Source organism: Piliocolobus tephrosceles, chromosome 2 (assembly GCF_002776525.5).
Source record: "Piliocolobus tephrosceles isolate RC106 chromosome 2, ASM277652v3, whole genome shotgun sequence".
Lineage (NCBI taxonomy): Eukaryota > Metazoa > Chordata > Mammalia > Primates > Cercopithecidae > Piliocolobus > Piliocolobus tephrosceles.
In genome coordinates, this window is record NC_045435.1 from 133,390,913 (window position 1) to 133,397,297 (window position 6,385).

At 32.6% G+C, this 6,385-nt stretch overlaps 1 non-coding gene across 1 annotated transcript; it reads right to left on the reverse strand.

The window, feature by feature from the left end:
* Window positions 1–1,058: 1,058 nt before the first annotated feature.
* Window positions 1,059–1,189, reverse strand: LOC111526555. Its single transcript, XR_002726422.1, has one exon. It is a non-coding gene; the product is annotated as a U8 small nucleolar RNA (small nucleolar RNA).
* Window positions 1,190–6,385: the final 5,196 nt, after the last annotated feature.

The window sequence follows — 6,385 nt, forward strand, 5'->3', positions numbered from 1 at the left end:
TAGAAAAGTTTCTCTGGTTTTAAGTGTTTATGTGACTAGATTGGACCGCCTTGATAATCTCCCCATATCAAGTCCTTAACCTTAATCACATCTACAAAAGTCTCTTTTCCTCATAAGGTAGCATATTCCTAGGTTCTAAGGATTAGGATTAGGATCTGCACATCTTTGGGAGCCATTATTCTGCCTACCACAATTGTCAAGGTAGTAGGACACAAATACAGCCTCAAGTCTAGAAATAGAACTAAGCCAATAGCTGGCTTGGTGATTGGATCTGCAATATGACCAAAATTATATCAGTGTAGAGGCACAAAAATACATTAAAACACTTGGTTCTCACTGGGAACGTGGAGGCTATGTGGAAACAAAAAAACACTTTAATTAGAGAGGAGCAAGCAGAGAAGGAGATAAAAGGGGGAAAGAAACTACCATTCAAAACGAGGCTAAAAATCAAAATACTAGGACCACAGCTAACGCTCAGAAAGACAACCAGAAAAAATACATAATCAGAATGTCAATTTACTGGAGATAAAATTAATTTTATTAAAAAAACTGACAAAGAATTTGTAATCAATATTTAGAGTATTTAAATTGACAAGTGAATCATGTCCATGAAAAAAGAATTAAAATCTAAGAAATTCAACTTGCAAAAATAAAAACATGTATTACTTAAAATAAGTAATTACATTTTTAAGAGACACAGAGGTGAAAGTGCGTCTAATGTAAATCTCATTGGAATATAAGAAAAGCGTGAAAGAAACAATACAGAAGTAATATTTAAAGAGATAATTATTCAAAAGAACAAAATCATAATAAAACTGTAATTGTCAAGGATGAAGAGTCCTAAAAGCTAAAATAAATAACCAATTACCTTTGAAATGAACACAAATTAAACTCACAATGAGCACTGAAATTGCATTACTAAACTAGATAAGGGCAATATAAGAAAAGAAAATTATAGAATAATTACACTCACGAACACAGATGCAAAAATTCTTTTAAAATATAGCAAACAATAAAATTTAGCACTGTGCTTTTATTTATTTATTTTTTTAAGAAGTGCCAGGTAAGAGCATTCGGAATATTGCAAGTCCTGATTACACAGAAACTTTAATCACTTATTATTTGAACCCCCATCATCATGTTCTGCCCTGTAAAAGGAGGAACATGTAAGGATTCTCCCACCTGATGATCAGCACAAAATGTTCTTAAAAGGACATCATAAACACAGGGTTCACCCAAGGAGTGCAAAAATGACGTGTCTTTAGGAAGTCTATTAAATTTAATATACCACATTAACAGAATAAAAGGGAAATAATATGTACAATTCTCAGTTATTCACATATAGCAACTCAATAACAAAAACTATTTGGTAAAATGTGATCTCACTATATTAAAACAAAAAACAAAGCAAACAAACAAAACTACTAGCAAACAAAGAAGGGACTGAAACTTTTCTAATCTGATGTATTATTGGGGCCCAGTCAATAAAATAGATCCCATACCAAGTTGTCCTGTTTCAGGAGTTTAACATAGGGAACTAGTTACAGAGGTGTAGAGAGAGCGCAAAGTCCTAAAAGGTGACAGACATTAATGAAGCAGGAAGCTATAACATTCCTAATGTGAGGTACAAAAGGAGGAGGTAATGTAGGTAGATGCCAAGACCTAAGGCTACCAGTCAAGGGCTGGATGTATATAAAGACTCTGGTGTGAATGAGCACCATGGAAAAAGGAACTGTCTCTAGGAGGAGATGGAACTACTGTCAGATACTACCTGAAGAAGCATCAAGAGTAGGAGAGAAACTTCCCGACTTCACTTTTTCTTCCACTCCAGTCTCCTAACAGTGCATTCTATTGGCCAAACGTAGCCTAACCCCAGTTGGGAGTGTCTGGGAGATGTAGTTTGCAAGAAAAAGGCAGAGATCTAAGAACAAAGAGAGTAATGAGCAACATAACTTGATAAAGGATATCTATTAACAAGCCAAACAAACTTTGAAGACATTTCTTTCACATTAGAAACAAGACAAGAATATATTCATCACGACTTCTATTCAACAGCCTATTGGAAGACCTAGAAAAACAAACGAAAAGATAGTAATAAGAGGAAAGGAATATAAAAAAACAACCCTTATATCCTGACAATGTAATTGTCCACACAGAAAATCTAGGATAATTCTTAATCCTACTATTCAAATTAATGACAGAGTTCAGAATATATAATAAAGTCAATGAATGAAATAAATTGCTGAATATATAACAAAGTCAATAAACAAAAATAGGCCTTCTGGGGGTATGGCTAATGGGTACCAAAATAATAGAAAGAGTAAATAAGACCTAGAATTCGCTAGCACAACAGGATGACTATACTAAATTGAATTGCTTTTCTTAAAATAACTAAAAGGACATTAATATAAATGCTTGAGGTGATGGATACCCATTTACCCTGATGTGATTATTACACATTGCATGCCTGCATCAAAATATCTCATGTAACCCATAAATATATATACCTATTATATACCCATTATATACCCACAAAAGATAAAATGTAAAAAAAAGCCATTCTATTACCATTAATAAGCAATTACAAAATGTAAAAGAAAAAGATACCATTCTCTATAGCAATACATCAAAGGGTACTTAAAAATAAAATTAACACAAACCATGCAAGAGTTTTATAGAGAACTTTAGAAGACATTATTGAAGATATGGTTAAAGGAATAGAGATACTGTATTTATGAATCTCAGGAATCAAGACCTTAAAAATGTCAAAAGTCCCCAAGTTAATATAAAAGTTTAATGTAATTCCAATCAAAATCCTAACAAGGTCTTCCATGCAATTTGATAAGTTTATCCTACAAAAATATGAAAGATCAAATGGGCAAAATTAATGAAGAAGAAATTAATGAATAAGGACTAAAGACCACATATGAAAACATTTATTTTAAGGTTTTGTCATTTAAGCTAGGAGAGCATTGGCAGAGATAAACTAGCAGACCAGGAACAGAATGGAATCCAGCAAATAGACACAAGAATATGTAGACTAGATATGTGATAGAAGTGGTATTGCCAATAATTCAGTAAATGGGGCTATGATAATTGGTTATCCAAAGGTAAAACATTAAATAATATGCCTATCCTATGCCGTACTCCAAAATAAATCCCAAGGAATTAAAGCCAAAATGTTAAAAACAATTTTTTAATGTTTAAAAGAGAATATAGAACATGTTTATAACCTTGTTATAAAACAGAATTTCTTAAACAATACAAATTACATAAACCACAAAAGAAAATATTAATAAAGTAGACTTTAATACAGCAAAGGTTAAAGTCTGAAAGAAGGTATTTGCAACATGTCACTGAAAAAGAACTAGTACCTAGAATAAATGCAAGAATTCCTGAAAATTAATAAGAATAATGTTAACAGCCAAATTTTAAAATAGGTATGGAATTGGAACATATTCAAGTCACAGAATAGGAAATCTAAATGGCTAACAAACATATGAGAAGGTAATCAAACTGACCAACAACCAGAAAAACACAAAAGAGTAACTTACCATTTCCCACCCATAAAATTAACGAAAACGTGGCAACCTGCCAATACCAAGGTTTGGCAAGTATGTTGAGAAGCAATCACAGAATTATAAAATTGATGCAAATATCTTGAGAAGCAACTTGTCAATATCTAATAAAGTTGATTTACATACCTTGCATAACAAACTACTCCAATAGCCAGTGATGTAAAGCAGTAATTATGCTCACAGCTCGGTTAGAAAATGGATGAATGTTACCATATATTCATATAAAGGCCTACTATGTGATACTTTAAATGAATGAGCTAAAGCCATATGTATCAACATAAACAAATATCTAACATGTATTTGAAGGGAAATAAGTTGCTAAAGAATGACATTTAATATAATACCATTTATATAAATTATAAAACCATGAAAAACAATGTTCCAGGTTGCTTAAGATAAAATACTTAACATGGTAAAAAGTCATGCACAAGAGAAATAAACACTAAATTCAGGATAAAAGTTACCTTTGAATAAGTAACAAAAACAATAAAAATAAAACTAAAGAAGGCCATACAGGGTATAGGGAATCTTAACTCTACAATGTTTAATTTCTTTCTTTATGATGTTTTTGAAGAAAAGATAGCTGAAGAAAACATGCCAATATCTTAAGATGTGTTAAAGCTTAGTTATATATGTATATCAGCTCATAATATTATTTTGTAAATTTGAAATATTTCTTAATTTTAAAAAAGAACTAAGGTATATAATTATACCCTACAACTAAAATGCTAAAAACTTATACATACTCAGGTAACAAGAACTTTACGCGAATATGAGAAGATGTAAGCAGAGCTATTGAGAGAATATTTTGCCGTTTTAATTTTCATTGCCGTTGTTACAATACATTTTTACGATAAATAGTTACATAAAAGATCTACAGAATTTATATGGGTAAACAGAAAAAAGTTAAAAGATCATTGGGGTTCACGGTTGTTTTGGTTTTTATCCTCCCCTAAAAATATTTAATCAAAATATAATACATTGTAGTAGATTTAGCTCAATCTTAGATAATACTTTATCTGATCAATTAATTTAAGTAACCAACATAGATTAGTCTAAGTAGAAGATAATCTTTTTAAAAAATATCTACAATATATTATATCCTTTTTTATTGGACTACCCATACTCTTTAGTCTATAATCTACAGATGCAGTCTTTTGTCCATAGAATATTAAATAAAATGCTAAATTTGAACCAAACATGGCAAGAGCATTTTCATGGCCCTGTGTGTTTATTATAATAGCCTGTCAGACAAGCAGATTAGCTGACACAAAAACACCACTTCCAGAAAAGTTATTTTGGGAAAGCCCATGGATATTCCAACGGTTTCAAATTCCACAGTAGTCCCTCTAGACAGTTAATCGGCACCATATTTTATGTCACCCCTTCAGGCATCTGTGCTAGAACCTGTATCAGCCAAAAGTCTATTTGCTTATATAAAAACCTAAGTAATAGTTTGAGGTCATGCTGGGAAAACTCAGAGCCAATAAATTCAGCCCCACTGTACTTATGTCATGGCCTGCAGATGATGGTGCTGGCCCGAGGTGCCCATTTACAGTCCAACTGTACAACAGACATATGAGAAAACACCGCAAAAGTTAAAAATACCCATTCTGTTACGTGTTTTCTTATGACCCAGTCACCGCACTTGGAAGCATCAACCATATTGTCAAGAGGAGACTGGCTTGGCTTGAGACAAGAACTGGGTGTGCCCAGCAGTGCAAGGATGCCACAAGATGGGAAGCCGTAGTTGACTTCAGAAAAATATGTGTCAGGAGTCAAGTAGAACCCCAGTCACAGAGTGAGGTTCAAGGGCACAGCTTAAAGCCCTAGTGAGACAGTAGACTGAGAAGAAAAAAGCCAGAACACAGAAGAAAAATAAATTTAGCACCAACCAGTTTGTAAGGCAGGACCTGGGGCACAGGGATCAAGTCATTCAGGTGTCAATTGTCAAATAGATCTTTACTGAGGACCACTCTGCGCCAGGGGCTCTGTTCTGGGTGCTGGGCACAAGGACCTACTTTTTTTTTTTTTTTAACCAGGGCCTAAGAATTACTATACTTTTATATGCAGGTAAGGTTATTGAAAGTCTACAAGGTACTGGCAACAGAGATTGTTACTGGTGAATTAAAGATAAGAATTAGGCATTAGTGAAAAAAATCAAGTATATTTTACCTTTGCAATCTTCAGTAATACTTCACTTTATTACTATGAGCTTATATTAGCTTAAGCGTAATTTATAAGTACGTCATTTCTTTAAAATAAATAAAGTGATTGCTACACAATCACATGTTCAGATGTGTGAACTAGGCCTAGAGACATGACATATATATAAATTTATATGTCAAATTAGTGCTAGAGCCAGTGGTAGAACTTGGACTCCGTTGTTCCAAGCAGTGTTTTGTTTTATGTTTTTGTGTTTGTTCTGTTTATCTTTACACCTTTTGATCAAGATATATACTGTAAATATAAATATATTCAACTGGATGTGGGCAGATTCCAGGAAACATTTTCTTAAATTTTGAGAATTAGGAGAGGAAACTATGTGATCTGTTATAAATTGCTTTTTAGGCATATTTTCGTAATGTTCTATTTTAAAGACCAAACACCTCTGTTGGTTTTAATAATCACATTTATGTCTGAATTCTATAAATAACTGCAAAATAATGGGAATAGCATTTAGCCAATATTGCAGAAACATATTATTTAAGATTTGGTAGAGCGCTTCCATTTTATAAGAACACAAACAACAACATCAAAGCCTCGCTCAAGAAAAATTTATTGAAACTTCTTCAAAACTTGTCTCT